Source organism: Simochromis diagramma, unplaced genomic scaffold (genome assembly GCF_900408965.1).
Source record: "Simochromis diagramma unplaced genomic scaffold, fSimDia1.1 OVJJ01000822.1, whole genome shotgun sequence".
In the NCBI taxonomy this organism is placed as follows: domain Eukaryota; kingdom Metazoa; phylum Chordata; class Actinopteri; order Cichliformes; family Cichlidae; genus Simochromis; species Simochromis diagramma.
The window spans coordinates 2,256,539-2,267,700 of NW_024387520.1; the positions used below are offsets into that span (position 1 = coordinate 2,256,539).

An 11,162-nucleotide genomic window follows, 5' to 3' on the forward strand; every position below is an offset into this window, starting at 1 on the left:
TGCTGTTCTTGCTATTAACCATCTTTCTCTTGTTTCTCAATTAGACTGCTCTTTTTTAAATAGAGGTAAGATTTGTTTTTTTAGGTACACATTTCACCAGTTTCTGATTTTGTTAACTACTAAATTAAGTTTATCCCTTTCCATCCAGCTACCACACCGGCAGTCACCCCAAGCACTGTGGAAACATCTTCGCAGCCCAATTCCAAACTTCTAGGCATTGTAATCACAGTAGTCTGTAAGTGTGGATACACAGTTAGTTACCATACTTACTGCCTACATGTTTTTTGAGTATAGCTTCTGCTACTAACACAGCTTGTTTTCACTATGCAAATTTAATCTAAACTATAACCTATTTTACTTTTTTGTTTTTGAAACATGTTCTATAGGTGTGGTACTGCTGTTAGTGGTTTTCTTTTGCAGAAAAGTAAAAAATCAGCAACAACAAAGGTAACTAAAATTAAAAAATAACTTGAAGTATTTGATAAAAGTATCCAAATTTAAAATAATGTTTTGTATCTTTAGACGGACTCAAACCAGTCCTGGGTTGCAGAATGACAGCTCTTTAGTCTAATGCCTTGGATCTAACATCATACTCCTGGTTCGAGGCCAGGGCATGCCTCCACTAGGGGTCCTTCCTGCTACCCAAGCCTACTGTGAGGGACAACTGTAGCCATGCCGGCTCGGACGTCATCTTGATTAATTAGGTCTGCACGAGGTGTTGAAGAACCAGAAGAGTTTTCATAAGCAGATAGCATCATTCTGGTGCTTGCACTATAGGCTAGTACTTAAATAGGGCTTTTCCAAGTGATGGCAACATCAAGAAGAAGGAATGCTTAATAGCAGAATAAGCTGGAGTTTTTCATGTGGGAAACCCAAAAATGTATTTTCCTCACAAATGTGGTACATTTATGTGGAAATACACAGGCTTTCCAACAGTGAAGTACAGAGTGGGCCATTTATATGGATACACCGTAATAACATGGGAATGGTTGGTGATATTAAAGTCCCGTTTGTGGCACATTAGTATATGTGAGGGGGCAAACTCCTCAAGATGGGTGGTGACCATGGTGGCCAATTAGAAGTCGGCCATCTTGGATACAACTTTTGTTTTTTTCAATAGGAAGAGGGCCATGTGACACATCAAACTTATTGGTAATGTCACAAGAAAACAATGGTGTGTTTGGTTTCAACTTAACTTTATTCTTTCATGAGTTATGTACAAGTTTCTCTTTGTTCACAGCCATTGACATGTTGAAGAGGTTAACACTTGAGGAGCGGATCGAAATTGTGTTGATATCTGGTGAACGCAGTAACCGGGCAGCAAATTTCAATGCAAGACACCCTACGAGACCACCCATCTCCCATGCTACAGTTAGCAAACTGCTTGCTAAGTTTCATGAAACTGGTTCAGTGTTGGATTTGACAAAATGTGGACGCAAGAAAACTGTCACTAATGAAGAAACATCAGTGGCTGTCCTAGCTTCATTCAGCAAGAGCCCACAGCATAGCACTCGCCGCATGTCACTGGAGAGTGGCATTAGTCGTAACTTTATTCTTTCATGAGTTATTTACAAGTTTCTGACCACTTATAACATGTGTTCAACGTGCTGCCCATTGTGTTGTATTGTCAATGCAACCCTCTTCTCCCACTCTTCACACACTGATAGCAACACCGCAGGAGAAATGCCAGCACAGGCATCCAGTATGCGTAGCTTCAGGTGCTGCACATCTCGTATCTTCACACCATAGACAATTGCCTTCAGATGACCCCAAAGATAAAAGTCTAAGGGGGTCAGATCGGGAGACCTTGGGGGCCATTCAAATGGCCCACGATGACCAATCCACTTTCCAGGAAACTGTTCATCTAGGAATGCTCGGACCTGGCACCCATAATGTGGTGGTGCACCATCTTGCTGGAAAAACTCAGGGAACGTGCCAGCTTCAGTGCATAAAGAGGGAAACACATCATGTAGCAATATCAAATATCCAGTGGCCTTGAGGTTTCCATTGATGAAGAATGGACCCACTATCGTGTACCCCATATACTAGGGGTGCAACGATACACAAAATTCACGGTTTGGTTCGGTTCGATACTTTGGTGTCACGGTTAGATATTTTTTTGATACAAAAAAATGTTCATGCCTTTTTAATTTGTCATTTATTAAAATTATAAATATATATTTTAACTCAAAAGCACAGTTTTTAAATTTAATGTTGCTGAAACAACAAAATAATAAAAAAAATAAATCTATCTGATCGAGAAATCACTCATCTTTGGAAAAGAGAGTTTATTATAGAGAAATGGCTCTTTCCAAAATAAAAGCTATACTATACGCTTCTTCTGGGCTATATTCTCAGCAGCATATTAAACATATCAGGTCCCCATAAGGAGAATCATGTGCTAACGGCTGTCTAAATAACGCGGGTAAAGTTTGTAGCATGCGTGCTTGTTGTCTTTGTCTGCTTCCACTTATCTTTGCACTAGGATGATGTTGGCGTAAATGTGCAGTCATATTTGTTGTGTTCCCACTAGTGCTGTCAGTGTTAATCTCGTTAAAATGACATTAACGCCATAACGCGGCAAATCTCTGTTAACGAGTTACCACGGATCGCCCTGTGCGTGGGGCGAACTATCTGGCCATAGTTTGAAACGCCAGATCTGAATGAGGGTGGGGGAGGTTCAATTTTGGGTAGCGTTGAGGCAGTTGCCATGTTGCAACGAGCTTAGCTTCTGACTTGTTAGCTTGTGCTGCGCTCAGTGGATCTGCACTCGACAGTGCAGCCTAGGCGGAGTACTCGAACGCAGATCCACTGAGCGCTCAACACAGACAGCATCGTCAGAAGAAAAGTTGATAAAATAAAATAAAAAATTTGTATTGTTTGATACATATGTGTACCGAATCGAAAGCACTGTATCGAACGGTTCAATATCGATACGAGTATTGTTGCACCCCTACCATATACCACCCCAACCCATCACTTTTGTTGGTCCAACAGTCTTGGAGGGATCCATTCAGTGTGGGTTAGTGTCAGACCAATAGCGGTGGTTTTGTTTGTTAACTTCACCATTCACATAAAAGTTTGCCTCATCACTGAACAAAATCTTCTGCGTGAACTGAGGGTCCTGTTCCAATTTTTGTTTTGCCCATTCTGCAAATTCTGTGCACCGATCTGGGTCATCCTCATTGAGATGCTGCAGTAGCTGGAGTTTGTAAGGGTGCCATTTGTGAGTAGCTAATATCTGCCGAAGGGATGTTCGACTAATGCCACTCTCCAGTGACATGCGGCGAGTGCTACGCTGTGGGCTCTTGCTGAATGAAGCTAGGACAGCCACTGATGTTTCTTCATTAGTGACAGTTTTCTTGCGTCCACATTTTGTCAAATCCAACACTGAACCAGTTTCACGAAACTTAGCAAGCAGTTTGCTAACTGTAGTATGGGAGATGGGTGGTCTCGAAGGGTGTCTTGCATTGAAATTTGCTGCAATGACCTGGTTACTGCGTTCACCAGATATCAACACAATTTCTATCTGCGACTCACGTTTTAACCTCTTCGACATGTCAACAAAGAGAAACTTGTAAATAACTCATGAAAGAATAAAGTTACGTTGAAACCAAGCACACCATTGTTTTTGTTGTGACATTACCAATAAGTTTGATGTGTCACATGGCCCTCTTCCTATTGAAAAAAACAAAAGTTGTATCCAAGATGGCCGACTTCTAATTGGCCACCATGGTCACCACCCATCTTGAGGAGTTTGCCCCCTCACATATACTAATGTGCCACAAACAGGACTTTAATATCACCAACCATTCCCATTTTATTGCGGTGTATCCATATAAATGGCCCACTCTGTACAAAGAACCATTGTTACAACCAGCTTTATATTATGTGTGTAAAAAAAAAAAAATCATATTTCTAACCAAAATGGTTTTCCCTCCTTAAAATTGTTTATTTATTCTTCTTATTATTATGTTCTCTATGAGATTGGCTGTCAGGGCTCATTTGTGCCCCTTTACATACTTTTTTTTAAATCCAGTGGTGTACTGAATGAGAAGCAGGAAGGGAAGTTATATTAGATTTAAAAAAAAAAAAAAAAGGGATGTAGTCTGTATTTACAGCTATATGCAGTAAACTTTGTTATTAGAGACAAGGAGACTAGTTATTTCTGAACATGTGTAAGGCTGTTAAACAGTAATTATTTTGGGTTTTCTGAGAAGAAAACAGTTCTTTATAGCACCTAAAAATATCACTACAGAAATATGCATTGGTGGATTTCTTTACAGAGAAGTGGGTGGAAATTCTTTCTGAATGTTGTGTGCAAACTTGTGCTTTTCAGCAATGATTCCTCCATTATGTATCACATCAGTGGTTCCCAAACTTTTTTTTGCTAGTTTGGGCACAAACACATCCTTCAACCACACACACCCATAATTCTTTTTCAAACTCCATTGCAGTTTATTTCACACCTCAAACCTTTTGTAAACAATGAAACACTTAAAAGTAAAATGCAATAAATTACAGGTTGCAATAAAATAAACCACTAAACAAACCATCTTTATGGTGAAATTATTTTACGTATAGTTGTTGTTGTTGTTGTTTTTTTTTACTGTGTAAGAATATTCAACCCTGCTATCAATACATTTTTCAAAAAATGTTTCTATGTGAAAAATGAGTAAAAACATAAACAACTGTGGGATACTGTTTGTCAGTGATTTGAACTGGGAAAACAAATTGTGGCAGGATCAGCCTGATATTATTTGTATCACACTGTAACTTTACTGTATAAAGAGCTAACATCGCCAAAATATCATTATGAGAAGTGTTTGTGAAGTAAAAATCAAGAATGCGGGATACTGTTTGTCCGTGATTTGGACAGTCCAGCGCATGCTCCTGATGCAGGGGAAACAAATTCTGTCGGGGAGACCAACCTTGGCAGCACCATTTTGCTGGTAAGGCCAAAGGCAAGATATGCTTCATCATATTTTCTGGTCTTTGGCTTGGAAGGAAGTTGGTTTGGAAGCATATTTGGCAATGCTTCATCCTCTGCTTTGTGTTTTTATTATGCTAGCAGCATCCAAACATTATTTGTTTTGTTTTTTAATTAACCCCCTCCAGCAATGGTGCCCCCCACTTTGGGAACCTCTGTACTATGTTATGTGCTTGAAGATCAAACACTTATTTCACTCAGTGACTTGCAAATCATTTATAACATTGTTTTTAATAATATGACGTCAACCTTTAAAATTACAAAGAGTAAGAACAACATTGAAAAGGATGTCTATTTCAATAGCGGGAGTTAAATTCTGGAATGAGTTTGAAGAAGAAATAAAGGTCAGTAGTGATATAAACCAGTTTAAAATAAAACTCAAAAAAGAAATTTTAAATAAGTATAAGAATGAAGAAAATGCAATTAACCCAAGACAGCAGTCAAACTGATGTTTATTTTCTTCTGCAAATTAGCAAATCTAAATATAGTTTAGTTGAACATGAGAAAATATTTTTTTGTGATGTTATGTTCTAAGTTGAAGGCGTTGTATACGTTTTTGTTGTTCAAATTTAAATGATGAGGATGTAAACCTGAGGAGGTAGGGCTAAATAAGTATATACTTCTGCCTACTCCTTTTCAAACAACTGCATGGAATGATTTTATGAAACATTGGTGAATGTATATGTTTGAAATAAAAAAGAACTGAACTAAACTGAACTGAACCTTTGAAGGGCTGATTTTGTGACAGAGGGGATTTTATGACATGGGAAAACTTGAGGTGGTAAACACTGTATTCAATTTGAGCTTGTCCAAGTGGTTTGTTTGTACTGTCAGTATGTGATTGAGATATTTTACTTTAGTATAGTATAATATCATGTTTTTATCACTGTGTAAAATCAAATATTGTATTATATTTATTGAGTACAGTGGTAATTACTTTGGAATTGATCATTTCCAAAGTAAAAAATACGTCCTTGATGTAACATTTCCGAGAAATGTCAGCATGTCAAATGAGTCAGCAGGCAATCAGGCTGGCTGGCTGACATTTGCATGCCTTCCGTACCCCAAGAAACATATTATTCATACAGGCCTTCTGATATCAAGCTTTCAAATTGTGAAAACATGTTCCCTATCTCCCCCTAGATGAGTGGGCCAATCTTTATGAAACTTTGCATAAACACTGTCTTGCAAACCAAGTGACAACATTTATATGGCTTATACAATATTTTATACAAATCCTACAATGTATACATACTCCATACTTCAGTGATGTGCACCTGTGACACAAGACTGAGAGCCTGCATTTCTATTCGTTGCAGGCTAAGACTCTTCTGAGCGTTCACATTTGCTTTCATCTGAAAGGCAAATTCATGGCAACCACTGCTAGTGTGTTACTGGTCTTACTCTTTATTACATATTTGAAAAAGCAGTGTCTACAAAAAAACAAAAAATGCAGATGGGAAACTACATACCTGTTTTGAGAACTCCATTATGAGTGGTGAGAATGAAGATTCGTACACGGGACTTGCAGCTGTAGTATTAGTAACAGTAACTGGCATGACTCATTCTGAACTGTTTGTCTCAGAGGAAAAAACTGCACACGTTTACTACTGGAAACAGCAGTTTCACAAGAGTTGTTTTCAATGTCAATTTTGTTGACTCATGATAAGAATTTAAATCTAAAGCCCCCTAACTTTTGTTTGTAATAAATAAAACAGAAATACTAGTAAACACGAACCAAGAAGAAAACAGACTAATAAACAATAATACACAATCAAAACACTGGGTCACAGACCCAGGACCGTCACAGTTTCAGTGAGCATGGTGTGACTGTGCACCTAAGAGATTCACATCTCTGGAATTTTTGTATCTTTAGATGCACTCAAGCTGGTTCTGGGTTGAAAAATGACAGTACTACATCTAAGCCTGACCACAGAAATGAACTGGTCAGCAGAGGGCGTGCTCGTGCCACTTTCCGTGCTCGCTTGAGTCTCGTGGCGCACTGAATGGCATGGCTGTAAAGAGGCAGGGCTGGGAGGCAGAGACACACCACACAGGTCTCCTCGCAGGCCTGGACTGGTAATCTGGCACATTGGACATTAGCTGTGGAGAAATGCAGGAGAGCGAGCAGTGCCAACAACAGAGCGAAGAAGAGGAAGGTGAAATTAATCAGGAAGGGAGAGATGCAAGGATTCAGGTAAAATGAAGGGCTACTTTGACCATGATGCACTGCTAGTTTTAATTGTCGCATGCGGTATTACCGTCCGTGCAACTAAGATCCCCTAACCCAGCAACTGTACCGACGTGACTTTTAAAATTAAATATATACACAATATACACACAGTGAGTAAAATAAGTATTGAACAAGTCACCAATTTTAAAGGGAAATATGTTTCTAAAGTTGCTGTTGACACGAAATTCTCACCAGATGTCAGTGACAACCTGTCCACTCCAAACATGCAAAGAAGTCAAACCATAGATGTCCATAAATTATGTGTAATAATGAGAAATGACACTGGTGAGAAGCTAGTCATATGCATTGCACAGATGTGATTTTGGCCCATTCTTTAACACAAACAGTCCTTAAATCCTGAAGGTCCTGTGCTCCCCTTCTATTGTCCTTTCCACAGATTTTCAATTGGTTTCAAGTGGCTGGGCCATTCTGGCATCTTTATTTTCTTTCTCTGAAACCAATTGAGAGTTTCCTTGGCAGTGTGTTTGGGATTGTTGTGTTACTGAAACATCCACTCTTGTTTCATCTTCATCATCCTGGTAGATGGCAGCAGATTCTTTTTAATCAAGAATGTTTCTGTACATTTTTCCATTCATCAGTGATGCTTCATGTAACTGAATGAAGCAGTTACATGAAGCGTGCCGGGTTATATGTTGAAAAACAGCTCAATACCGTGATCTTCCCACCTCTAAACATCACTTAGTATGGAATTTTTGGAGTGATATGCAGCACCTTTTGACCTCCAAACACTGTGTGTATTATGGCATCCAAAGAGTTTAATTTTCTCATCTGACCAGACTATATTCTCCCAGTATTTCACAGGCTTGTCTAAATGTTTTTCAGCAAACTTTGAATGTGCTTCAACATGCTTTTTTCTTCAGCAATGGCGTCTTGAGCGTGCATACAGGCCATGGCATTTGAGTAAATACTTGTTTTCCAGGTCTTTCTGCAGCTCTCCAGGAGTGGTCTTTGGCTCTTGGACAACTGTTCTGATAATTCTTATTAGTCCTCTGTCTGAAATCATGCGGGGAGCACCTGTTTGTGACCAGTTTATGGTGAAAATTAGAAATTCTTTTGTAACCAGTGCCATCAGTATGTTTTGCTGGTCCTGTGTGAGCTCATTGATTTTATCCATCATAAGATGTACTTGTGTAACACCTTGGTAATAAGACATCTTGTGTGTAGGCCTTCAGTTGGGACTGAACCATCTGATATTAATTTGCACTAGGTGGCAGGATTGCTTCCAATTAGAATAGAATAGAATAGAATAGAATTCAACTTTATTGTCATTGCACATGCACAGGTACAGGGCAACGAAATTACTGATAGGTTCAAGCTGTTGTCATGACTTTCCATGCCTTTTGCACCTACTTTTCTTCATGTGTTCAATACTTTTTTACTGTGTCATTTCTCATTATTACACATAATTTATGGTTTGATTTCTATGCATGTGTGGATTGGAGCAGTTGTTACCAACATCTGGTGAGAATTTCATGTCAACAGCACCTTTAACCTATTTAAAACCTATTTACTTAGAAAATTGGTGAGCTGTTCAATACTTATTTTACCCGCTGTACATATATTGAGTGATCATGAGTCACCTGCACAAAAAATGCCAGGGTTGATTTTTTTCCCCGTCCCAGTCCTGTCTCAGCTGCTTGGCAGAGAAGGAGGCAGTTCACAGCCAGCCTGCGGTGGAAATAATCACTATGTTTCCTACTGTAAACTGCAGTTTGTTATCAGTTGTTGATTGCATTGAAGAGAAAGGCATACTGTGAGGAGTACACCAGCCTGTTAGAGGCGAATATTTCTTCTTGTATATTTTTATAACTGTTACACCGTGACCTGGCCTTGCACATTTACAAAGAAACAGGCAGTTTGATGGGAAATGAGGCCAACATTATTAGATGTTTTGTAAGTGAGGGTGGAGCAAGAAAAGCTTGCTTCAAAACATGATGACAGTTAATGGGCAAAGTGACCTTTTTAACTCCCCGTGTGTATGTTTTGAGTGCAGATTGAGCTACAATTAGATTTCCACATACAGTGATGTGAAAAAATGTTTGCCCCCTTCCTGATTTCCTAGTGTTTTGCACAGGTTTGTCACACTGTAATGTTTCAGATCATCAAACAATTTTTAATATTAGACAAAGACAACCTGAGTAAATACAAAATGCAGTTTTTAAATTATGATTTAATTAATGGAAAGCTTATCCAAACCTACTTACCTTGTGTGAAAAAGTAATTGCCCCTCTTGTTAAATCACAACTTAACTGTGATTAACCACATTTTTTGGAAAGGTGAGTTTAGTTTTACGAAACACACTCACCCATCTAAAAGGGAATCAGGGTAAGAGATATCAAAAAGCAACACAACATACCAAGATCCAAAGAAACACCTAAGAAACAAAGTCACTGACAGTTATCAGTCTGCAAAGGGTTACAAACCCATTTCTAATGCTTTAGGACTTCAGTGAACCGCAGTGAAAGCCATTCAACACAAACTGAGAAAACTCGGAACAGTGGTAAACCTTCCCAGGAGTTACGGGCCTACCAAAATTACTACAAGGAGGTCATCCAGGAGATCAAACCCACAACTACATTAAAGAACTGCAGGCTTTCCCTCAGGTGGGACATCAGGAGATTTGGCTGTTTTTAAATTTCATCCTTAACTAAACTGAATCTTGTTATTCAGGTAAGTGCTGCGTTACATTTCACTGTGCTACTTTGTATATTTTTATAACTGTTACTCTGTGACCCTGGCCTTGCACATTTACAGGGAAACAGGCAGTTTGATGGGAAATGAGGTAAGCATGTGTAACTGGGGATGGAGCAAGAAAAGGTTGGTTCAAAACATGATGACAAGTAATGGGTAAAGTGAACTTTTTAACTTCCAGTGTGTGTTTTCAGTCCACAGTAAGCGCAATTTCATTTCCTCTTATGTCTGTCAATAGATCGATACACTTCCCCCAATATATCTGTCTGCGTGCTGGCCCGAGCCTCAGGATCTGTCACATTCTCACTGCTCTTTACAGCGAGGTGCTACATTTCTCTGCTGGCAGGCTTCTTACAAACATCTCCTTTCGTCCTAATAGATCTCCACACCAAAGAATCCACTGAAATGTGAAGCCATTCCACAAGCGACAACCTGTGTAGGCTACTCAGTGTCTATTTAGGCTTCCAAGGCAAGCTCCCAGCAACAGTGAACAAACTGGATGTACTACTTTGCTACCAGTCAGTCAGTCAGTAAGTCTGTTGATTTACTACTAGTCAGTTGTGGTTCTCTGGAGTACCCGCAGGGGAAACTCCAGATTATACACCAAAAACAGAATTTCCACTTTTATTATGCTGTTGTCAAATACAGATTACTCGAAAGATTGAGAAAACAAGATAAAAAGAAAGGAATTATATGCCTAGTTAATTTCCTACAAGTTGGTATCACTGAAAATAGGTACGTATGAAAATCAAATAAGTTTTTAAAATCCATTGTAATCAATTTTAGTTGATTGATTGATTGACTGGAAGTCCCAACCACTGCTGTAATGTTTCTCAGCAGAGCTGAGCAGAAGAAATTATTACCAACATAGGACAGCCTTGCCAGGGAGGGCCACTGGGGGGGTGCCAGCAAATTTGGTGGGTGGCCAGTGCCCCCCTTGACCGGTCCATGAGGCTCTGGAAAGTGGCGGGGGCCCCAAACAAGCCGTGTGACAAGTGTGACAAATTAGTACAATTTGTACAGGATGGAGAAGGCTGTTTTTTCCTTGGACTCTGCAGACAGGGGAATCTGCCAGTAGCCCTTGGTTAAATCCAGTGCCGTGAAAAAGTGAGCAGTGCCTTCATCTCTGACTGAACTGTAAATACAGTTCCCTGTAAAGCTTTATGGGAGACTGAGGTTGTGCATCAATCAGAAATTGCTAGAACATTTTGAATCCGAATGTCGTGG

The 11,162-nt window shown here is 39.4% G+C and overlaps 1 long non-coding RNA gene across 1 annotated transcript; it reads left to right on the forward strand.

The window, feature by feature from the left end:
* Window positions 1-6,889: 6,889 nt before the first annotated feature.
* On the forward strand, window positions 6,890-10,635 carry LOC120725953. Its single transcript, XR_005694268.1, has 3 exons — window positions 6,890-7,187; window positions 9,686-9,914; window positions 9,999-10,635. It is a non-coding gene; the product is annotated as an uncharacterized LOC120725953 (long non-coding RNA).
* Window positions 10,636-11,162: the final 527 nt, after the last annotated feature.